Genomic DNA, 26,422 nt, shown 5'->3' on the forward strand with positions numbered 1-26,422 from the left:
TTTTTTTTCAGATAGCAAATATCCATATCGGTATCGGTCAGGCTCTAGTACTTGCTAAATATTGAGGATCCGGTCTGTAAGAGCCTTACCATCTTTTCATCAGTTACTAATACCAAAGATGCTCTATAACAAAAGAAGACGCATTACAAGCTGCACCAATGGTATGAAATGGTATACACTTTCTGTCTCCAAAGTGGGTGCAGTCGCCTCCCCCCAGTTAAATAATAATAACAATAATTGTATTATTAAGCTAAGAAACACAAATTTTTTTTCCAGTTTTAACTTTTAATTCATGGATTCACAAATACGTCCCTTTAAATTTCTGTTTATCCAGTTGGAAAGTGACGTCGGCAGCACTGCAGTGAAACCAGACAGACGGTTCAGCACCAAAAGATAGGAGATATCTGTGTTGCCTGATCTCGCGAGAGTGTGTCGCTGAGACAGAGAGGTCTCGAACAAAGTTAATTTTCTCCTGATTTGTCTGTCTGAAAAATACCATTTTGGTGTCAGAATGTTCGGAAGATATGTGGCTTGTGAAAAATGGGTCCAATATTTACTTCAGCGACTATGGGACGAAAGAATCGGTCATAATCTGTGCTCACGTTCACTTCTTCCCATTGGACTAAGTAGACTCAGGACCTGCCACTAGTCTCCTAAAGGGGCGGGGCAGTGGCGAAATCCACGTGACACATACAGGATGACATGTGACTGCACTGCAGAGTGCACTGTCTCCTTTCTGAACAGTCTCTGCTAATACCCCTTGATCTGTGTTTGTTTGTTTTGATTTTAATTTGGTACCATGTATAATTTTGCAACAGGATGACTCTCTTGGTTTAATAATTCTTGTAATGAGAAGATTCGTTTTAAACATTTCATTTCAGAACAATCATTTTTTGGAAAAATTCATTTGGAAATTCAATCAAATGCCTCATCAGTAGAAAATAAACAAAGAAAGGACCCGCATCAAAGAGAAAAATGTTAGAGAAATATATTAAAACTTTGATTCATGATCAGATCAACATCTGATCATTTGAAGCACTGAAAACTCTGATCACTCTGGAAGAAGATGACATATGATGTAGCAGACTGAAAAGTCACGTGACTAGGCAACTAAATAACATGCAAATTGGAAGGCAGCAGTGAATTGCACTCTAAGGAGTTATTTGCCCTGTGGAGAGTGCCGCTGGCAGCCAGTGTGCTAGCATGCACGGCCACTGAGTGAGTATGAAACCATTTGGCCTGCTGCCGCCAATTCCAAACATCCAGACCCTCTGATGGACTACTCTTCTGTAAGAGTGCTTAGCGTCCACTCTGAATAAATGAACTAGAATTTTCTTTATACACTCAGACTTCGTGAATGCTCCAGTTTGGCAACAATGTTTCCCCTTGTTTCCCCAGAGCCATTTTTTTGAAAACACATCTCATACTGAACACAAAATTTGCTTCTGCTCAACCTTAGAAATCTCATTTGAGGCTTAACATGAAATAATTGTCTGACTATAAAACTCCCAGTAAAGCTTTCTTAGTGTTCTTGAACACCCTGTAGGATTCATCCTTGTTAACCCTCTTTAAAAGTTCAAAGGTGAACTGAGGTTAATAGAGAGCACACAGAGTGACAAAAACATGATAAGTAATTATTTGAATATTGAGCCGCTACCACACATCTTAATTACTCTATTGCCATGTCAATGTATTGTTGTATCACAGATTCACCAGCCAAGCCATTCAAAAATTAAGAGATACATGCACAGACAATTTTCTGTGCAATTTTTCCTAAGTGCGTTAATTAAAAAAAAACATGTTCTCTCCCCCTGCCATAATTTTTTAGGAGCTCCTAAGTGAAGTCCCTGTAAATAGCATTATTTCATGGTCAAAAACCTGACTATGATACGATGACCAAGGTGTAAGGGGGCTTGTTTGTACTCGTTTGTCCAGCAAAATGGAAGCTAATAATAAATTGCAGAGAACATGCATTTCTTTTCAATAGAATGAGCAACACAGTGGGGCGTGAAATCATCATGAAATTTTGGCATATGGGAGAGATGGCAGGCAACTGTAGAGGACTGCACTCACTCACAGTCTTCATCTGAATGAAACCCTCTAAGTCAAATCACACCAATCAGAGTGTAATCAATAGACAATCATAATGTTTTGTTTGCCGGTGATCATGAACGGTGGTTAGAGAGGCCTCTGTTCCCTGATTTCCCACAGTGAGAATAGGAAAGCACCCCAATTTGTGAAGAAGTCAATCAGATATCAGCTCTCCTAATGTCTGCCTGGGTTTGTTAATAGCTAGTGAGACATTTAGGACTGACAGATTAGAGTCTACCTTAGCTGGAGAACTCAGGTTATACACAAGACACTTTCCCCATCGTGTGGTTCCAGTGTGTCACACCCATGTACCTGTTTGGCATGCAGTATAGTATCAAAACTCAGTCAGTTGATTTAATATACATATTTGCACCATGACTTTAATGTTATAGCACTTTTTCAGGTAAATGGTTCACAAAATTTAATGCACTTGCTGATTCCATGTGATATTGTTCTAGCTTTTGGTGTAGCTAACTACACTTGAGGTCGACTTAGCAGTATCACCATAATTCTGACAGTAAAATTCCTTGCTGGGAAGGTCAAAGAGAAACAAAACAACACTTTAAATCTAAATGCATGTCCACATGTGTAAAGGTCAGGTTGCCATAAAAATATGTTTTTTTCCCCAGATACTGCTGCATATCACCCTGTCAAATATCGTTTTACAAAATAAAAAAAATAAAATGAAGAAAAACCAACTCTGAGCCTCTCAGTGTTTCATCCTTAGAAAGTTATCTTGGAACTCATTCAGGGCTTTCTCTGTGACTGTGATGACCAATTGGCTTCTACTTTCCTGAAACTGGGCATTAATACACAAGTGCACATGGTTCTAGCCAAATATTTTTTTGTAATTTTAGTGACCAAAGGCAAAGATCAATCACAACTGCTGCTGAACAATGTGGAAAAAATGCTGGAGCAGGATGAATACATTAGTAGTAGGAGGAAGAATACTGTATCATCAGGTGGAGTCAGGGAGGCAAGATAATCACGTCAGCTCCTCTCATTCCCTTTAAAAGATAATGCTGGTTTTATTTAATCTTTTATTATTATCAATAACAATGTAGCTGCAACCTGCTATTGGACATGCCTACAAACTATAAAACCCAATTTTTGTCCGAAAACTATTAAAAACACAAAAAACAGCCATACTGTAGCATTGGGTTACATATCCCAATTCAGTGCTTTGAGCATGGCGATTGTAGTTTATTTGTCATTTTCAATCTCTGAGCATAAGCTTCATGTTGGGCAGATGTCAGGGATAGTGTCGGATACACAGTTCCAGGAACAACATAGGTCTGGTGTTGCCCATCAGTAGGCAGGAATCAGAATGGCAACGTCTTCGTCCATCATAGCTAACAAGCTATTGTTTTAAGTCAACTTTCAGAAGTAATAACTCTTATTTAACAAGTTTCTTTGACCTTTGCTAGCGGCTGCTAGGGGCAATTAATTTAAGATGTTCAATCTTAAGTTAATCGCCCCTAGCAGCCGCTACCATAGCTTCAGTATTTACTGGCAATGACATGGCCGGTTTAGAGGGCTTTGCTAGTTTGAGGAGCTGAGAGGAATAAACTACACTTATGGCAGAATTAGCTGTTTGAAGAATGAACCGAATAGATCACTGAAATTCTGCCTCACTTTGGGTTAACTTCTGTTTCTCTAGCTCTTGTTTCTTAATGTTTTTCTATAGAAGGTTTCTTTCATTGCTCTGAGACACTCAAGCATTCTGTCCATATTCTTCGATAAATGGGTATCTACTATTCCACTGGGCAGTGAAAATGTGAGGAGCTTGTCATTTTAACTGAAATCAAACTAGTAATAGTTTGACAACATTCAACTACAGCTATCATCAGTTGATAGTTGCACTATCAAAACTTGTTCAGCTCTTTATAGAATGCAGAGTACATGAAATCCTGGTCATTTTCACATCTATCAATTGAACAATTGCAGCAGAGAGTAGGATATTTCCTTAAATTGTCAGTTTCTGAAAAACAAAAAATATAAAGTGTACAGACCTCTCCCTAATTCAACTATTGGAAAAGGCCTCTCTGACACTATCCACTGTTCCAAACATCACTTTGAGTGAATCATGCAGCAGCACCTTTAGACTGCAGAGCGCTTAAATGTAGAGTGCAGTGTTTAAGCTGAGAAGTGCATTAGGCCCATCTTCTTGTAGCCCCAAAAGCTTTAAGCTAAAAGATTCATTTTGAACAGAAAAGTGCTGCACTGCAGAGAATTAGCCACAAAACTTTCTTGGCTCATTTAACCATTGGAGAGCAAACCTCCAGATGACACCCTGAAAACAGGTTGAAAAGCACTGGTTTTGTCTGTATTGGTGTGTTGAGGTTTGGTTTATGCAGTCAATTTGTTGTCTATCAGTTTTGCCAGGGGAGAAGAGTAATAGTGTCATCATGGAGGATAATCAGTGGAGCGGAGCACATTAGAGAGGACGTGTTATTGAGCTATGTGTTACCCTTTCCTGTTACTTTGAGAACAATTACTGTGTTTGAGTAACCAATGATTGAGACAAGATGCGCTCACAGTGTGTGTAATTGATGAGCGTTGTTGCATGCAAAACAAGGTAAATTTGCTTTTAAAGAGTGTGCAGAGTTTTGTTTTTGTTTTTTAAGTTGCTGTAAGTTTCAAAGAATGCTCTCCTGTTCCAGACTTTGCCTTGACTGGTGAGATACCTGAGCTGCAAAATACATTTTGAAAGCAAATAGCAGAGCAATGTTGCTATCAGTGCTGCTGGCCAGTACCGTAACACAAATCCATCCACCCATGCAGGGCCTCCCTGCAGCTCGCTGCCAGTAGCCCTCTTCTCAGCTACACACAGACAGATACATTTATATACAATATATAACACTCAGTGTTATAATGTGTGTGTTGATAAAGTTGATTATATTTAATATAATTCATACAGGGTTTGAGGCTAGTGGTTTTATGTTACATCACTGAATGGTGGGGTCCTGTGGGAGTGTTGGGGGTATACTCTACAGCCCAGCTCATGAGATTCTGACACAATGGTGATTACTCATGTCTTTCCAACCATTACTTTTTCTGAACTTAAATGAATTCTCAGCTCAAACTTAAAACCTACCTACCTGCTGCAGCTTGAAATGTTTTCTTTGTTTCAAATCCTCTCTTTAGGTGGCCGACTCTCATTGCATTCTGCAGCACAGACATCCATTCAGTTTAAATCCTCCATCAGATGTAACATCTTCAACCAATCTACTGGATTTAGTTTTCCAGTGTGTTTTGTTAAAAAAAAACAACTTTTAACATCTTTTTGTGCATTTTATTTGTTTACTTGCAACTGTAAACAAATCCCCCTTATTCCTCCCAAAGCTCTATAATTAAACATCTCACTGATTAAACATGTGAGTTTTATGGATGAAATATCTTTCATCCATAAAACCAGAAAGCTCAGCTATCTCAGAAAAATGACTAGAAATAAATTAAATTACATTTATCAAATAGCTGAAACTAGTCTCACCAGTTTCTGACATCTTGTTACATTATAGTTGTTAGTTGTTTTTTTGTGGAAGAAAGTTTGAGATTTTAAACTGCAACATATTTTCTGTGACTGCTGAGGCTTCTTCAATCACCAATTTTCTTAGCTACATACAACTGTGTTTCATCAGCAAAGAAATGCCAAACAAATTATCTGACCAAGTAGGTTCACTGACATGGAGAATGAAATATAACTTTGGAAGGATTTTGAGGCGTTACGCAGCTAAAATCTGATGAAGAGGATATAGCAATAAACAAGGTGATAGAGGACTCTTTGTAAGAGATATATAAACCAATTAAGAGCATTTTCTCCAATTCCCACCAAATACCCACAAATATTAGAGCAACTGATCAGACCAAGGTGGACGGAGTTTGTGTTGACAGTTGGCACATCTGAACATATGTGATTTTTATTTGTGAATGTAACAAATGTAAAATGGAGAAATAATGATTGTGTTTAATGAAGTGTTTTTTAATATGGAAAATCAAGCAAATAGTGAGGGATCTGGTTAGTACAAATTTTAACCTTTTGTGGATAAAAGATTATGTTTAAAGGATACAGTGAATCCAGTTTCTTGCCACACCCATATAGTTGCCATTTTCTGAAGAATATAAAATAAATACATAGCTATAAAAAAACAAAACATGCCTACACCGGTGCCATAGGCAATATGTAAAGATGCATTTGAGTGAATTTTACAGAATTTATCATCATCATACTGGAATTGACTATTGCCCTTTTAATGTCATACGATGGCATTTTCAACTTCAGATTTTTTTTATTGTATTTACTCTGACTTAAGTGGATGAATCAGATTTGTGCTTTCAGGTTTATAAGCAGGTGTGCTTTTCATTTTTTCACACGTTTGCCACTTTACAGATGTGAGATGTTTGTGTGAAGGTTCACATTTAATTATTCTAGTGTCATTCCATTTTAATGGAAAAAAACGTTTCAAATGTGTGCCAAAGTGAAAAGCAATTCAACATTAACATGAGACATTAAACTGTACATGCTAATAGCTTCGAGGTCAGTGAAGCCAGATTGTGACCAGAAGGTCAAGGGCTTGAATCCTAGAGGAAAGATTAAACAACTACAAGCAGAAAACCTATTTGCACAGCACTAAACTGTAACTGCTTTAGTGTTAAAATTAAGTATGCCAGACAGCAGAAGACTGTGGTGTTAGCAGGTAACAAACTGGTGTGCAACAGGGTGTTTGCTCCATTAAATTCTGATAAATGACGATTATACAACAGGGGGAAAATTCTCTGCCTGCAAGCTCAATGTAATAGTGGTTTTCATTTTTCAGAATAACTTTTTAACTACACACTGGTAATTTCAACACAAATCATTCCAGGGGACAGTTTCAGCTTCTCCCCATTGTCCCTTTCACTGTAAGTAATGCAAAATGACAAAATGGTCCAGGGTAAATGATTTAAATTGGCTTATTCATCACCCATTCAATGAAAATGAAAGTGGTAAATTAGCCCTATAAGTGTTCTTAAATATTCTAAGAACAAGAATGCATTCATGCTTATTAAAACTAGTCAGAACATGACGTCCTTAGGCCACAGATTAAAATGATCTTACAAGTCCTTATCTTGAAAAAGATGCCTAAGTGCCCAAATATACAATAAGAGGCTGGTCAACTGTCAAAATGCATAATATCATATCAAGTCAAATTGCATTTATTTCATTAACAGTGCTAATGGATAACTAGAATCTCACAGTCAGCGCCAAAATTAGAGTTTGTTTTAAGAGTTTGAGAAGAAGCAAAAAGAAAAACATAATAAAAATGAAAGAGATTGCATAAGAGTAGCCAAAGGGCCCAGATGCCCCCTTTTTTTTCTGTAGACATCATCAATCAGACAGAGTAAATTAAGTAAATGTGTGTTCAGTGCTCTTGTGTGTTTTATTGAATAAACCAGGGACAGTGAATTACATTACTTTCATTGCAGCCCAGATGATATGCCATGAACTGAAACACGAGTAAGGTAGCATCCAGATTCCTTGGTCATGTAACCATAAATAAAAGTAGAAAAGAGCAGCATTGTGCAATGCAATAGCAAGTGTAAGAGTGGATTTCTGGTGAGCATAGGAAGCAAGTGAAATGAGTGTATATGAGGTGCAATGCAGTGGTGTAAAAAAATCCAGGTTATAGATAGGAGCTTCTCATTGGATGGCTGCTGGGTAGTGGGCTTATTAAACGCTATTTGAAATTATGAACAAAAGAAATGTAAAGACAATCTGCTTTTTAAAGAGGCGTTTGGAAATGGAAAATCATCAGAAGCCCCTTTTGTCTACATTAGCGGTCTAAACCATCCTTGAGCTTCAGGATGGCAGAAAATATCTGGGTAAACATTTAAATTCATGAAGCAAGAGTATTGTTGGCTGTGAAATTGATCTTAGCCTCACACATACTGTTTCATCTTGCAAAGCAACACCGTAATGTTTACCAATATATCCTTAGCTTGTCCGTTTGAATAGTGCATGAAATGACATTTAGAATATGCCCTTTACTCTGCTCTGCTCATTATAGGTAAGGCAAGCAGTGAGAAATGGCTTTGGATTATATAAAATAGAGCAGGAGTTAAGCTGAAAAGTCCAAACCTTTGGCTTTACCTCTTTAAAGAATAAAAAATGCAACACCAACATCTGCTATTATGCCAAGTAATTATTAATGTAAACGTGGCCTCATGGGACAGAGTGGTTCCCTTTGAGGGAGGCAACTTGGCAAAGCAGTGCTCGCATCCTGCAAGTATCTGTTTCAATCCTGTCCACTGTTGAATGATGACAGATTACTTTTTTAAAGACTAATATGTCTAAACTAAAACTTGCCACCTTTTCACACAAAAAGCATCTTTACTTGTTGAAAACTGCTGATCTGAATTTACCTATTTTTCATCACTTTTGAGTCATTTTTGACTCGTGCAGGGACGCGTCCCTGGCCTCCGCCTATTTCCTCAGGCATCTCAGTCCAGCTAACACTGTTACCTGTGCCTGGGGTGGGTGAAGGGTGGGCTCTAATGATCCCTGCACACAGAGGTTGTTTTGCTCCCAGATGTCATTGCCAAAACTACAAATACAGCCCAGGGCTGTTAGGCCTAATTAAAGCCAATAACCCATACAGTTTGATCACAAACTTCAATTCCAACTGTGAGTCTGCAGCCTCTGTGCTTCTTTTTTGGTTATGTTAATTTGGACCAGGCAGTCTGCTTCATCACTTTTTTTCCCCTTTATCCTCCAAGTGAACCACATCGCATATACTATGTATACCTTTAATGTGTAAATGAGTCCTACACAATAACATGAGTGCCAGCCAATTTTTATGGTCTGATGATATTATTGAATGTTGGACGACTGAATGTTTACAGGATTGCATTTTTAACTTTTGACTAGGTCTTTCTTTGACTTAGGCCTTTTTCACAGCAGACTTGTCATAGCAGGAAAAGCCCAGCTGTCGCTAATAACATCAACGATGGCTCTGTTCTATTCAAGTGTCCCAGTAAGCCGTGAATATGAGCCAGTATGCACAAAACCAGAACCCTAAAACTGCATCATTACTTTTATTATTTACACCTGTGCTTTTTCTACTGTGACATGTCAAAATGTCCTCTGTGAGAAAGGTCTTTTGAACTATTATTGTGGTCAGAATTATTATTTGACTGCATGTAATCTGGTCAAAATATGGTGAAATCGTTTGTTTACATGATTATGGATTATGTTCCCCTTTGCTCATTGGGTGGTGCCACACCTGAGGAGAGCAGATGTTTGAGCACTTGTTGGCCAATCAGTTGCACCGTTTGAGCCATGCAGCAACATGTAGAAATGGTCCTCAGCACAGACACCCTGTTGTTGAGGAAGTGGAACTGTTCATTGTTGTTGTGATTCTCTCTCAATACTCACCCCTCACACGTCACCTAAAATGGGCCACAATGTGATTTCATGTCAGACCTCAGAATACAAACAACCTTGGAACATGATACATCTCTAGACGTGACTGCACACACGCATACAAACTGATTCACCTCACTTCCCCTTTGCCACACGAGGGCTGAATAATTTGTGGGAAATATGACCGATGTTGTAATTGCGATTTACATTGCAATTATTCTCTATAAATTAAACTTGTCTACATAGTATCTACGCCATATAGTGAGGAGATACATGTACCAAGCATAACAATTTATTGTTCCTACATGAATAGAATCAGATGAAATAATGTAGTTGCTTGTTGTCAAGGTCCTCCCAAGCTTCAGACCATTCAGACAGAGAAAAGCCACCTCTTAAGTAGTTTTCTATAAAAATTCACCAATAAACCCACATTTATAAGATATTACATTAGTTATATCCAGATATAATCATGATGTTCAAAAGACATATTTATATTTCTTATATTTATACAGCTTCATAGTGGGCCAGTTATGGCCATAATGCCAAACTGCTACTAAGTCACATCTGACAACATAAATATTTTCACTGACAACCCCTATGATACTGTTGACCGCTTTGTATTTTATCTGTATGAGCTAATGTTAGCTTCACAGCCCTGAATCCCTCCTTTTGGAGGTGATTATCTGAACACAATGATGCGCTTCAAAGTTTACTGGGTGATTCCAACAAAGTCATATACTCTCCTAACAAGCTACCTGTCTGAAACTGATGTGTGGCTATCACCTAGATCGTTTATCTAGAGAAAGAGTCACCGCTCTGTTGGGCTAATTGAACAGCAAAAAGCACAGACCACGCTCATTTTCTTTCAAATATCAAAATTAAACAGAGTGGTGTTTCTTCCTCAATTAAATCGTCTTTGGCCGAGTGTAAATAGTACAGACACTGGCTTGCAGAGGGCATATTAACGAGACAACAGCAAGTTTCTTTTTTGTTGTTTGGCTTACTCACAAAATTAACACTAATTAGCAACAACTGAGTAAGCTGGCAACATTTGTCATTATAGCCGGTTAAATCAACAGTTTTTTTTATGAACTTTCACCTTTTACAGCTTGTTAAGGCATTACATGATAATTAAAATCGAGACAAAATGTTCAGCCCTAGTGCCAATACAAGATGAAGTTAAAAAAAATCTAAAATATCAAAGTAGTATCAGTTGTGTTTATTTTATTTTTTATCTGGGTTTAGTCCAAAACATGTCTATGAACCATGTAGATTTTCTTTTCAGTAAAGTTTACTTTCAGAGCACATTGAGTCTCCAGGAGACAGCTAGAAAACTGTGGGTGTTTTGAGTGCAGGGAGTTGAAATATTTTTGTGGTAAACCCAGAGTGTGAGGTAAGGTCAGACAGAGGAGCAGCATGTATCTATATTAAAGCACATTTTGCTAGCATGTGACATTCTTTACCAAGTTTTAGATGTTTTCTCGCTGTGCCGTCCACAAGGCATGATGAACACAAGTACAGTATGATTTCCCTTCCTCTTGATCTCTCCCTCATTCCCTGTCTCTCCTTCCCTCCCCACTGTGTGAAGCTCTTTCACCTCATATAAACCCAGTCGGTGGTAGGGATGCGGAACGGCAGTCTGCGGTAGGACTAGCTGGGTACCCTGGTTTGAAGTGGAGATGAGCAGCAGCTCTTTCGCTGCATGGAGCCTGCTTATATCTCGTACAATCTATAACAACATTAGGGAGAATGTAGAGCTGTTTAACAGCTGTGACAACAAATTCTCCACTGACATTTTTCTGTTTTCTGTTTTTCTTTCTTCAGATGTCACACTGAGAGTTTCACATATAGATATAATGCTTTGTCCCTGCACAGAAAGCTATAATGAAAAAATAGAAATCTTAACAAGGTAATTTTAGGAATCACAATTTTCCTTTCTTTGTAAAATTAAAGGTGTGATTTTGGAATGGCTATTCTTTTGAGATCCACATGGGGGGATTTTAAAGTATGGGCTTTTAATGAGACAGCACAGGCAGGATTTTTGAAATACTTTCTCTCACTGTTGGTAAACACAGTGTGAATGAATGATGGTCAGATCTAAATCAGGTCAGCGTAAACAGCATCTCACAAGCATCTCAATCCAACTGTGCAAATATCTGTATGTTTGTACCCACAATTTAATCTCAGAACAAACATTCACCTACATCAACATTAACCCTTCTACAACATAAAGCCTCAAAAGATCAGATATTGAAGCCTGTTAAAAACATGATTGGCCTGATAAATGGCAGATGATGACCACTGTAGCTAACTACTAGTTATCATAAAATCAATATTTGGATACATAAAATAAAAAAATGTATCCCTACATAAAACTTCACAGAACTGCAGAACAAGTAAATCATGCAACACTTTCATATTGTGCTAAATGATAGTTTTCATAAACTTTGGTAGCTCTTTCTTTTACAGTTATGTAGTAAAAATAGTGAGTAGCATACCAAGCACCTACAGCTTTTCAGTAAAGCTGTAGTAATTTATGCAAATACACCAAAATAAATAAAAAGTCTGGTATCAGCTTCAAGTTGCATTTGTTAGAGATTTAAGATGATACACTATGTGATGATAGGCTACATGTAGTTGTGTGTGTTCTAGTAATAAATCCAATAAATAAATTGCACTTTTTTATTATACACAACAGTCGCAGACTTATTTACTAAAAATAAACAAGATGTTTCATTCTCTGCAGAGTCATCCCAAAATATATTTTCAAAAGTAGTAAAGGTAAGTGGCTTTTGTCAGCAGGCTTTATTGGTGGAAGTTATGACCAGCTGTGTCAGTTTTTGTATTGTGGCTGACTTGACAGTGGCCATGTTGTGGTGAACACTGGTCCATAACAACTTCTATAAAGTACTTAAAAATAAAACCCTGCTTGTTTAACAGTTATGTGTAATGTGCCTTTCATAAATATTTTTGTTTTCTTTATATCAGACTAAACTAATTTCTGTGATAAACTCCCTCAAATATAAGCATAACCATAGATGGTTGAAGTCAAAATCCAGAACGTTTAATAGCCTGCAATCACAGAAAAATAGTTTGAGGCATTTGTAAGAGGTCATGTTAAATTGTGACTTGTTTTATATTTTAGACTAGAAACTGAATATAAAATCCAAGTTTTTTTTATTATTATTGCCAGGGTAAATGCAAGGCTACCATTGGACCTGAGGCAATGTGTGTGCAGCTGAGCCAATGTAATATTTTGCCTTCAACTTCATTTACACACGTGCAGGGAGGGAGAGAGCCTGCAGAGTGTGTGTGTGTGTGTGTGTGTGTGTGTGTGTGTGTGTGTGTGTGTGTGTGCTGACCGTGCCCCAAGTTTCTCTGTAGTAGAGAATAAAGTGCAGACCCTGTACTCTGGTGTGGCTGGTGCTCTTCTGCCTGTGAGCGACACAACCATGTTACAGCTGTTACACTTTCAGTGGACACTTAGGTTAACCACTTATAAAAATTGCTATCCCAGTTGCGATGATAGTTGAGCAATTTGCAGAAAAGAGGTTAAAGAATGAAAATGTCAGTACTATTTTTTGCATTTTTGGACAAACGTTATGCATTAACCTTAAAAGATCAATAGTTTTAGAACATCAAAATGATTCGCAAGGAAGGAAATAAAAAAAGCAGTGTGAGACCCCCCACTGGTTTCATCCCTACTGGTGTGGTTGTATCAGTCACAGAAAATCATCTTGCAGCACTAGGAAGAGATACATTTAATGTGTTAAGGTAAATAAGGATGAAAATTATGTCCAGCCTGCAGACTGTTAACGGCTCATGGCTGCAGGATATCTGCACTTTATTAAAGTGATGTTTTATTTGCTCAGTGTTGCCAGGTTACCGCATTGTTAAATCATAGGAAACCATGCAACAATAGCAAAGACCATCCACAATTTCGAAAGTCTGTCTGAAGTGCTGTATGAAAATGATACTCAACATTAAAGTTCGGTTATTTTTGTCACGATTATTCATTCATCTTTATAGTTTTTTTACATGCTTATTAAACATTTACAATTTACATTTCCTCATAGGCTACTCACGTAAGTAAGTAAAAATAAATTAATAAATAAATAAGCAACAGTGTCTTCTTCAACTGAGTCACAAAAGTCAGAAATGTTCAAATCCTGCACACAAAGGATTAGTTACTGTTGTTATGCATATCAAGCTTTCCATTCTTGTCTTTGTTAGCCCCACTAGTTGATTTTGTCACTTAAAATTACTCCTGTTTCTAGCAGATCAGTTAGATCAACTGTAGCTAGCGGACTGATTACTGTAATGCTGACTACCTGAGTTGGCTGAAAACTCTCCAGCTGACTTTTTAATGTTTCCAGCTGGCTCATATTGAAAGGAGAGCCATGTACAAAGGTCTTTAACATGCACTTGATGGCTACATACATGATATAAGCTCCATGTCCCAGGCAAAAAGTCAGCATTCTCCTCAGTTGATGATCCATGTAGAAAACGTGTAGACAGGGAGCTGCATTGTTCTTGTCTTGCAGGGAAAGAGCTTGTTAAGCCAAGTATTATAGCACAGTATTATATATACAAACGTAATTACAAAGAAAAATGACTGTACAAGCAATACAGCAACACAACTTTGCTTTATTGTTATGTATTTTCAAAAATATGTTTCACTTATACAAGAGAGGGTAATAAACGTAATGCTATCTTGAGTAACCACTGTGGCAGTACAGAGCCACTGACTTTACCCAACACTCCCACACAGTGAATTAGTCAGTCCTGAATGGGGCTTTTTCTAATATAACCTGTAGCCTCACATAACAATGTAGTTAACTAATAGTAGCTGGCAAAAACTTGTAGACAAACACGCTGTTTAATCAATTTCTTAGACTTTTCTTGTATCACGTTACTACAGCCCCATGCACACGCTTCAGCAACTAAAGCAAGGATTGGACAATCAATGTTTAGGGAAGAGGTTTAGCGAACGGTCAATTACACACGTCAGGATAGTGAAAATGTTCTTTGCTATGCTTTGAGTTTCTGCCCCGCCATTAATGTGTTACAGGCTGTGATGTCAAATGCAGGACCCTAGTAGTCAGAGCATCCCTATCACACAAAATGAATTTCATTTAAGTGTGGATGGCAAAACCTTGCTTAGCCTGCTGCCACCGTGATCCGACCCCGGATAAGCGGCAGAAGGGATGGATGGAAAATTGTGATGATAAACAGATGGTACAGTATAAACAGGATTTCTAAGGAGAGGTAAAACTTTCAATATCATCTCTATAGTAAATGGGAAGAAATTAATGTACCTATATCACAGATGTATAAGTCAAGAATATGTTATGTAATTAATGGAGTAAACAACTAATTACGGTAGATGTAGCTTATTCATGCTGTTCATTATGACATCATCTGCCATAGCCTCCAGTAATATTGACATCAGACAGCTGCCCGGATCGTACAACACATCAACTCTGCAGAGAGGAATGTCACGTCAACAGCATGCAGATACCCTCTAGTCATGACCCTGTTTGGATTGTAGTAGGTGCAGTGCAGCATGGCAGAAGCTGCTCCACAGTATTGGCTTGACTGCCTTCAGCCATTCAGAAAAAAAGAATTAGCTCTTTGGAAAGTATCCAATCAAAAAAATGAAAGCGATAAGCAGCGCAATAAAGGAAGAATAGACCTTTGGTGCAGCTTGTACTCAGCAAGCTTCAAAGAGCAGTATGTCAACAGACCAGATGCAGCAGCAGACATGACTTGCATTAGTTACTGAGGCAGAAATTTAGATTTCTATCTGCCATTATGAGCTCTAAACACAGGCTGTAGCCTTGCTAGTTTAGTAAGTTGCTGGGACTCATAAAAGTTACTGGTTCAGTGCTTTACCTGAGTGCTTCTTGAAATTGGTTAAAAATAATGAATATTATTCCTGTGTCACCTACATTTTTTTGTGAGAACACAAATATTCATATTTATAATTTATTATTTGCTCAGATTAGGGCGAGTGAAATGAAAACAAAGGTGCTGCCCTTAAGACAAAAGGGTTTAAAAAGTTTTAAATTTCAGGCTTTCGTGATTCCCAGTGGTATTATCGAAAAAGATCCAGTGACAGATATTCCTGTCAAAATATTTGTTTAATGATTCGGATTCAGACTCGAGACCATGGTTACATGGTATAGAGTACACACAAAATATACAGTACAGTCACGTCAAAACAATGGTACCCGGCAGGAATGAAGTGCAATATAAATTACAGAAACAAAGGTTCTTTAAGTAGGTAGCTACTTTTGCATTATCCGACTGTAATAACCAAATCAATTAAAACATAGATGGATGGTTTAAATAGAACTTTGCCAAGTACTTTTCCTTATTACTCATAATGCTCACATTCTTCATTAAAACAAATTGTGATACTCATCTCGCAGACTGTTAACTGCTAAGGTTACAGACCCTCTAATTCCAATCCAGGCCTGCAAAACAAAAAAACATAAAGATCGAACACTGATCTTGTTGTTATATTTTTGTGTGAGCCAGAGATAAGTCATCTACCTGCAACATCCATGGTGCCACATACACAGCGCCGCCTTCTGGGAGTCATAGAAGTTCCATGAAATATTTCCGCATTAGGCCAACTTAAATAATGTGTCACAGTGTCCGTCACAAACAGGGAATATCAGTAGAAGCCTAATGAGGCTTTGGTTTTTCTTTTGGAAACAAACAGATCTTCAGAATGATGTAATCTGTTTGAATGGGGACATTCAAAGTAGCTCTCAGTTTGCTTTCAGATTGCCAGGTTCAGGTCTCCGGTCCCAGCTCCCATTGCAATATGCAAAATTAGCATACGAGATATGCAAGACAGTCATGTGACCTGACCCATCTGGGCTCGGCACTTGTTGGCTCAAAATTGCCAAAGACAAAGAAAGACATATTTTACTGTTGACATTGCTCCTACACTTAGAATTATAAGGCTGTACTAAAACATTTTCTAGAAATTCAAAATTAATCACCTCATACTTTTCAGTCTGTTTTTTGCAAAATGCCCGATAAACATAATGTTTAAATATGGCTAATGTTGGAGTAAAAGCTTATATTATATAATGAAGAAGTGATTAATTTATTGTGATCTAGTAAATAGCAATCACTTAACCTCAGGAAATTCATTTTGTCACTCTCAAGTCTAATCATTTGGCAGTAAATAAATCGTTACACCTTCCTGTAAGACTAAACATTACAGGCATAGTCGCTGCACATAAAACAGTGGAAAACGTTTATATCTTAATGGCTAATTCCAGATCTCTGTGCGAACATGTTCAGGAAGGCTACCTTTCATTTCTCCATACAGGTGCACATTATTATACAGTTGGTCTTTAATGAGCATGCTGTGTTTGTGCAGATCTGTCTGAGCTGGAGGCCCGTCTTCATTCATTTTAGATGAAGTGCCTGGTGAGATACCACATCAATATTCATGCACTAATGATTATAGGAAGCAGGCATAGATGTTACTTAACTGTTAAGTGCAAAGAAATGTCAAATGTAAACATGTACAAAATGATTTATGATATTTAAATGACACACAATTAGATTAATGGCTCGAACCAACCTCACTGACCTCCTTTAAAGGCACTTTTAATAATTACCCTCCATGACATTGGGCAACAGTTCAGGAAATTCACTTATAATGAGGGAATGGACTGATTTCAATGTTTGATATTTGATTTGATAACATGCTGGAAGTGTTTCCATTCAGAGACAAACATTCACTCATTGCATTAAGGGAGCAAGCACAAATAACACCACTAATAACCAGCTTGTGTAATGATGAGGATGAGTTACCTTGTTTCCGTTTCCTCTGTATATTCTAAAAGCTCAAATACCACCAAGATACACCTGAAGATGCTAACGCAAGCAAAGATTTCCACCAAGGATTTCTGCTTTGTGCTTCTGAAGCATCACTTCTTAGTTGATGTGTGTGGATGGCTGATTCCCAAAGTAGCTGAGGTAGGTATTGATTTGCCGAGGATAAGAAGGATAACGGTTTATCTGAGTGGGACTGTGGGGAGGGAATGAATACTCCTTGAGAGGCTGGAGAGAATGTTAACAAAACTCAACAAGCACCAGTTTTGCCATGAGGTAAAACACCAGTTTATATTTAAAGACTTTTTATCTCACAGAGGAAAAACAAAGAATTTCCTCATGGCAATAGTGAAGACTTCCCTCCACATAGAGTGATATTTAGGAACTAAACCGTCTCTAAAAGTTTTCCTTGCATGAAGTAGAACAAGAAAAAAAGTGTCAAACTATAGGAAAACCCATTTGCTAAAATAGAATGAATGTTGTTTGTCGTCCTTGTGCTAATTTCTTTACTATTATGAATTGCGGGGACAGCTACAGATTTGAGTAATATGATCAGCTGTGTGTCTTGTTGCAGTGTACGATATGATGACATCAGGTTAATGAGAGATCTGCCAAAATGTCTTGCTAACTGGACAAATTAGATCTCTTATTGTTTGGGTCTAATTCCCACCTCGGTGTTAAACAGACTGATAGATACAGAAAAACACTGATGAATAGCTTTTGTTTGCGAAATTAATACAACAACACAATCTTGGCAATGTCATCATGGTAAGCCATCTCCACTGACAAAAGAAGCTGGGTAAACATACTTAATATTCATCAGTAGCCTTCAACAGAGTAAATGATGTGGAAAAAGAACAAAAACGTAGACTTTGACGTTATTTACATCTATTTGAATTAACTGGAACATATTTATTTCACCTTCTCTTACACTCTTCACTGGTTCTTTTTAATCATCATTTAGGCATAGTGTTTGAGGTGCTGCCAACTAAGGACATAGTTAATCAATGGTGGCCAAATCTGAACACTCACAATCAATCATGAGGTGTATTTTCCTCCTTTCCATGTACTGTGCCAAAGATTTAGCTTTATTTTGAGAAATTGCTTTTTAATTCCATTTGTTCGCTGTGATATTTTCCACACCCTGCTCAACAAAACATGAGGTTAACAAACTCATGAAAAAATGTTGTTATTTTTTTACATTTGCTACGAGCAGCTGTTAGTAGATGCTTTTCCATTTAGAAAAAAATGAAAATGCGAGTGTCTGTCAAATCAGCTTAAACAGAGTCTGAAAAATGAGGAGTAGGTTCTCTTCAATTTGTCCTGTGCGTAATGATTCTTGTAAATAGCTGTTGTACTTGGAGGGAAAAGCTAATTGGGTTTTGGAAATTAGATGGAGAAAACCATATGATTACCAGTAGCCTAACTGTAGGTGACTCAGGATTTCTGACTTTATTACAAAGACTACTGGAAACTGTTAGCCTGCTGTTCCCATAATTGTAATGTTTGACCCTTATTTGCATAAATCCAAGTCTTCTGTCTTTAAAATTATTATTATTGTTAGAGGTGACGCACCACCCGATGATGATGTTGCCACCTACAGGCAAAGAAAGTAATAGCTGCAGCAATTTCAACACCTGCACCATCTGCAGGCAGCGAAGGTTACAGCTGTGGTTGTTACAGCTTGTAGCTGTAGAACACTAAAGGTGCTATATTTCAAGCAGCGAACAGTTAAATTGCATTTGTCGGGAGAAACAGTGAGTGACAGAGACAGAAAGAGAGACAAACGCCAATTAAAAGCTTTATTTTAGTTACTTAAGTTCACTACTCTGCACCACAACACAAGACAAAAGAGCGACAATGAAACAACCAGTTATTTTTCACACGTTACCTTTCTGTTGCCTGCAGTTGCCTTGCTTTGCTTATTTTTCCTGACTTTTAATGGCTCCAGTAGGTCCAGTCCAGTGCAATATAATTGAAGCGGCCAGTTATTAAGTAGGCTGTTACATTGTTTTTAATCTGTTTACAGAAATCCTCTTGTCAAAGGAGTCTAAAAGTTTTAGCAGAAGTCATTCAATCATTGATCTTTTTGTTGAGCTGACAACATCAGCCTTACAGCGGTGTCTTTTCAACCAATGCTTTATATCACACCAATACCAACTGCATGCACATCAGATGAACTACAGCTGGGCTCATTTACATCTGTAGTCTTAGTAAATACCCCGCTAAATTAAAAAAAATTGCTGCAATTTGCAACAGTCTTAGTAAAAATCAATTTTTTAAAAGAGTTTGTGAATTATTTTAGCAATAATGTCCCCTTCCAAACTTCTTTTAACAAAGTTCTTTCAGACATGTAAGACAAACTGTTGATTGTCTGTAGAAACACAGCAAGCATTTGGTTCTGTGCTAGTGTTTTTGTTACATATTTTCAAGACATCCAGCAATAATGGTTATTTTTACACCCAGTAGAGATAGTTCCAAAATGAAAATTGAATTGACGCCTATGACTTGGACATCGTCTCAGGATGTTCCAGTGAAAATCAACAGTCTGTCATTATCAGCATCAGCAGGCTCTACTGTTAATCAGTTCATTAAGGTTGTTGTATACAGTACACATCCTGCAGCATTATGTTCAGATCTACAGCCTATAAAAATAAATTCTTAATTGGTCCAACCAACGTCCTGGTCTGACTTGGAAATCTGCAAGCTGTTTTAACAATGTATCACTTTCAAGAAAATCCTGGTAATAATTTGGGTAAAATAATATTACACAGCCAAATGATTATTAGTAACAAAAGACAGGCGTAGTCATTCATACCAAAAATTTAATACTGAAATGCAAAAAGCTTTTACCATAATGCAACAAAGGACTAACAAAGACACAGTTGGTCCTAGTTAATTGAATAAGTAAAAATCATTGTCAGACCTTTTTACATCCAATGTGTGTGGAATCAGCTTCCATTCAGACACTACATTAAGTTCTGAATGCCAACCAACAAGCTGACCAAACTTCCGTTGGAACTATTTAAACACTGATGGTTGTAAATGTCTGAATTTCTCGCCCAAAGGTGAACTCACTTGTTGATAAGTAAAGCATACATATTAACAGTTTCTAGAAGACCTACTGTTTTGCTTTCTTTCAGCACTGCCATGTTGTGCTTACTGGTTTTCAATCAAATGCATGTATATGCAACTATCACCTTTCACAATGACGCAAGATGTCTTATAAGGGCCAAACATAAAACCCTGCTCATGTCAAAAATCAAATAAATCTTTCTTAACTGAAAATTCAACAACCAAGAAGAGACCATGGTATTGTAAATGCTAAAAAAAAACAAATAATCAGAATCATTCCAATAACTACCCTAATAATATGCATTTAAAAAAATGTTGTGGAGGCCTGGGAATAATTATTTATTTGCTGATAATTACTGATAACTTTGCAATTAAGCCATTTTTAATAACTATCGTTTTGTGCATGGCAAAAAAAAAGATTCATTCAGATTGGACCCTCTACAGTATTTTAAACAAAAGATAAATTCAAAGCCACAGTTAAACTTGCATATAACATTAAGCTTACCTTCACAAGAATTTCATAATGGCTTACGATGTTATGTTTCCTTGTCTGCTGCCGCTGTTCATTCTCAGAAATGTTGCTAGCAGATTTTATTAGCTGTGGTCAGTAAACATTAATTCTGTGAGTTGGCCAAAAAAAACAAATGAAACTTGTTGCTCTTGCCTGGTATTGTTAAAATTGCCCTACTAGCTAATGTCTGTAACATTGTGTCCAGTCAAAATCTGTTTCCTACAGCTAAAAAACACCACTAGCTAGCTAGGTAGCCCAATTTCAGTGCAACTCCACTGCAGTGAGGGATACTTGCCCACATCTGCAGCTGCTCCCTTTTCTTGCTGATAGGTGGCACAACTTGGACTGGAACAGATCCAGAACTGCAGGTCTGAAGCTGCTGGAACTGAGATATGACTGCTGCATGGATAATGCATGATAACAATAACATTCATAGTGGGGTAACACATTTTTCACTAAAGCAACACGAGAAATATATACAGTAATTACAGCACATCTCCAGCCTGCTACACGTGTCAACAGAATGGTAATTCACTTTTTTCTCTTCTCCCCTTGTTATCTTTTATGACAATATTAAAGCACCAGACTATTGTTTTTGCATGCTTATACCATTTGGTTTTGCAAGCTGCTCAGAGAAGTCTTCTCCAAGCTGCTATGTGTACATAGCTGACACTCGTGCTGTGGTGCATTCATATGATATGAGGAAACTCCACCTATTCATCTGTTGATGAACCACAACCTTTTTAATGGAAGAAGCTGTCACATCTACATCATTCTCATCGATGGCAAACACATTTACTTCTTGTTTTTTTCTTTCTTTCAGAATTCTAGTATACGACAATTTAGCCTGTGATTCCAGTGCTGTTTGGCAGTCAACACTGAAATTTTAAATGTCCAGAGCATCACACTTGCAGTTGAACACACCACACACAAACACAGAGCAGCCTGCATTAGTTTTTCCCCCATCCCACGCAAGAAGGACATATACACTATTACACAGAACTCTCTCAAGATTGTGTTACCTCTGTAACCTTGGCCACAAAACAGTGGATCAGGTGAATAAAGATTGCAGCCTCCATGATGTTGTTTATTTCTCCCAGAGTGCCGTGCTCACACAGCATTTCTGAATTGGCAAGAGTAAATGTTGAGACCCGGATGATTTGTACAAGCCTGGCAAATCATCCTCCATGGCAACAAGGTCAAACCAGAGGAATATATCTATAACTTGATCCGAGCCACAGTATGACTAATTGGTGGATGTTTTTAATTCATACTCGGCATCCGGTCTGCTTAACAGAGGGACTGACACTGTCTGGATGTGCAGTATCCACACAATGACTTACTGTAAAGTTTCTTATTTCAAATGACAGACAAGATAACAGTCAGTCAATTTCTCCTCAGGACAATGATTCAGGGATTTTTTTAGCGTTATCCAGCTTTCAGTGAAAATGGCCTTTGACCTCCAGTGCTACAATCAGGCAAACACAGGCATTACTGCGACCCTTTCCGGGCATTACTGTGATAAAGAGTAACAGTTGTTGTAGAAAGAAACGGGCTTTGGAGAACTGGAGCTCAGCCCAGCTCTACTGATGCATGCTGGTCCACGGGCATGAATGCAGGTCTGAAGGTTAATTGCTACCAGATGTTCATCTTCACTAGTTTGTTAATCAAGTGAAATTATCAGTCTCCCGTAGTGAAGGGTCCAAGCTATAGTAAGCCCATATTTACAGAGCCTGAAAGTAAGTTCAGTAGATGATGAATCCATGTTTTAGGGCTGAATGTACTTCAGTTTGATCTTGGGTTTAAGTCTAATCCTAACTCATCAGTTTGGGTTCATTTTGACTCGGACTTGTCGTGATTTCAGGCAGATTCACCTCTATTCAGAATAGTTTGCACTAGCCAGCCTATTTCCTCTGTCTTTGGAAGGTGTGCCACTAGCATAAATTCTGATGGCAACACTGATTGATGATGCTGTAAATTCATTCTAATTTTGGTTTACAAAAATAACAAAGCAGTGTAGTTTCAACCATGACAAAGTGGGAAACCTACAGTACCGCATCTGTGAAGTCAAATGCACTGCATGCTGAGCACATCTTCAAAAAATATATTTGAAAAGTAGAGAATCCATTCTGTTAACGTATTATCTTTTGGACAATCAAGGACTTTCTATCAACTTTGCATGAGAAAGAAACAAGAAATAATGGGCTCTATATCTGTTGTACAGTAGTGTAAAGAATAGAACAGTAGCACTTTGGTGTCTTTCTGACCGTGAAGTATGCTTTATCTGTTGGGTATTTTTTCTCTGCTCTCTGTGCATTGTGTGCAGCATAAAGATGGGTGAAAAGACAGATTGAAATAGTTGTTTAGTTTAATCTAACACTGCATTTTGAGCTGTTTAGCCACTTCACCTATTAATTTTTTGTTTACTGCATTAGAAGACTATTATTATGATTATTAAATGTCAGTGTCCTTGGCTACAATTATAATCTAGTCAATGTTTTGCACTTCTGTCGGTTTGCTCTCACGGTCCAGATGCATCTTTGGATGATCAGACAACCTTAATAAATGTCATGGTGGGGAAATTATTAAATATGCATTATACTGGAGCTTTGAGGTACAAATATTACAATCACAGTGTTAACCTGTATCAAGTTTGAATCCAGTCAAGAAGCTTGTTATTTTAAACCTATCATTCTACATTCTGTACTTCCACAGCTACAGGAATGTGTGTGCATGTTTGTGTTATCTTTGTCCTGCTGGGATCTACTAGGACAGCTCTGCAGCTCCACTAAATCCTGCAGGGATGGCTTTCCCTGGTTAAGAACATTGATAAACTGCTTCTACTCCTGTTCCTAAAAGTGGGACCAAAAGTTCACCGCTTTGAGAGTTTTAGGCCAGTAAGGACTAATTTCCTACCCTTGGATGCTCCATAAATAAGGACCTAGAGCTTACATTATGCTGTATGATGGAGGGGAGCTGAACAGTTGCATCATTATCCCAAAAGCAGATAACTATATGTGCAGGATTAACTAGACTTCTATGAAGCTCAATTGGTTCAGGGTATTCTGAATAAATTCAGAATGTGAAAAAGACTGAAGTTTATTTCATTGCAGGTCATTAAAAACCTCACACATTTGAATTGAAATAAATCGGATACCTTGAAGTATCGTGCCTAACTTTGCAGACTTGCAATTGTCACCTGACAAAACTAGCCTATGGCACTTCATCAGTGAGCAGGAGAAATGACTGTGTGCTGTAAACAGGGATTTGGGGATTAATTCGCCTTTATGTGGGAAGATAAAAGAAAAGCTGGATTAGAAGAGAAACGATTAATGTTGAGTTGTGCATGGACAAAGACCAATAAATATTCAGTTATAATCCTCCAGTCTATAATCAAGATGACAAACACAAAACCTGAGGTGGAGGTAGAAGAGGAGGGAAAACATAAATATAAATCAAGCCATGGGAGACATAGGACAACAATGGTGGGTATTTATTTATTTTTTAATAAAGTGAAAAAGTGTCAAATTGCCAAATCACTTATTCCCAGTAGGACATACATTACTTTAAAAAGCCAGTCAGAAAGTTGTTTTCTACCTCGATTTTTAATTTAAGTCAGTGTGAAAATGTGATCTTTGTTTGGGGAAGTCAAGTAAAAAAGGCATCTGTAATCGATTACATTAGTTTCACTTTTTGAGCTTATCAGTTATACTCATTACTAATTTACATTGTTCATTAATGTATTCATTGCCTTAAAGGAATAAATATCAAATTGTAGCCCCTTTTTATTTATTTATGATTTGGATTACATTATCACATACCTCAATGGTTATGGCAGAGCACACATAAATGCACACATGTGCATAATGTAGGACAATACAACAAATACATTTATACATTAACCATGAAAAGTCGACTATTGTCAGTTGGATGGTGAGTCCTCAGTCCTTGTCACAGGATTTAAAGAGGCATGCAAAATAAAGCATAGGGACATTAAATGCACATGATTTTAACACACTCATAGTTATTACGAGCTGAGTCACACATTCACATGTAGTCTGACTAATGAGAAGAAAGTGCAGAGGAATCTTCTGCAAACTAGCCAAGCTGAGCTGGTATGTTGGTAAATTAAGCTGTGAACTCTTGTGATATAGTCATTACAGGGACATTGTACTAGGAAGCAAATTGAAACAAATGAAACGGCTTTAATGAATAAATGGCCTGGTCTGTTTATAAATGATAGCAAGGGTGATTCAAGAAGTTAATAAAGAAGGTGCAGGGACAAAACCAGGATATTATTTCATCCTTAAATATTGCCCTACACTTTCCAGGGGTGAAGTACTGTACTCCTATCATGAAAGTGTGGCGTTGATGAAGCGATATTTTGTTCTTATCGTCCAAGACTTACCCTGAGCTATTTAGCCAAGACAAAGAAAGAGGAGATCATCCTCTGAATACCAAAGAGGAGGGTAAAATGAGGATAGATAACCAATTAGTGAGATGGAGAAAGAGAGCGAAAGTCTCCAAAGACTGTTTACTGGGGCGCCCAGGGTTCCTCCTGCCTCCAAATTGCAAGTAATGTGGAGGAGATGGTCCAAGACATGTTCATAGATGTTTCTGCTATGGACCCCTGCTGGCACAAAACAATCCCTTGCTGAGGAAGATTAGGATTCATTGGAGAATTGAATATCAGACTTGCTTCTTGTTTGCTTTTCTGTCAAAACACCTCCCTCCTTCTCTGTCTTTGTAATCCAAGTTGACCCACATGGCATAATAATAGTGTCTGGGGGGAAAAAAAAGATCCTTTTGGATGCTCTCAAATTGGAAATACATCTGCAACATCAAGCTAGAATCCACATGGAGCTGTTCTAATGAGGCTGAATCATGCTGCAGTATATACCTTCATCCTTTAGTTTGTTTCTGTGCAACTACATCAATCTTCAGGAAAATTGAGGTAGAATTGCATGTGCGTGTGTGTGTTTGTGTGCATGCTCGTGTGTTTGCTCTTCTGCGAATGCTTGCACATGTGTACTGTGAAATTAACAGCTGTGGGCTATGATCATCCACAGTCCAAAGAGACAAAAAAGAAAATTGAGCACATGAAAGAGGGGAAAAAAATTAAAAAGAGGCTTCAGTTGTGCTTTGACTTTTCTGCCTCAAAGCCAGTGACCCCAATCCCATCGCCAAAAGATGGGAAACACATCAGTCATACTGACTCTCATTTGTAAGTCCTCATTATCCCTAATTCACTTTAAATTCTCTCTCACTCTGGCCACCAGTGCCATTTTTTATTTTTTTTTTGGCTGTACTGATAATGCCAGATGCAGTCAGTCAGTGATATTAAAACACAGTCCCTAAACTGCTCTTTAGTGACCTTTTATGTTGTCAGAGAGTTTGACATTTTGTTGCAATGAACCAATAGTGGCTGTATTGATACGGCAAATGCAAATGACACATGAAGACAGTGATGTACTGTAAGT

Source organism: Siniperca chuatsi, linkage group LG8, assembly GCF_020085105.1.
Source record: "Siniperca chuatsi isolate FFG_IHB_CAS linkage group LG8, ASM2008510v1, whole genome shotgun sequence".
Lineage (NCBI taxonomy): Eukaryota > Metazoa > Chordata > Actinopteri > Centrarchiformes > Sinipercidae > Siniperca > Siniperca chuatsi.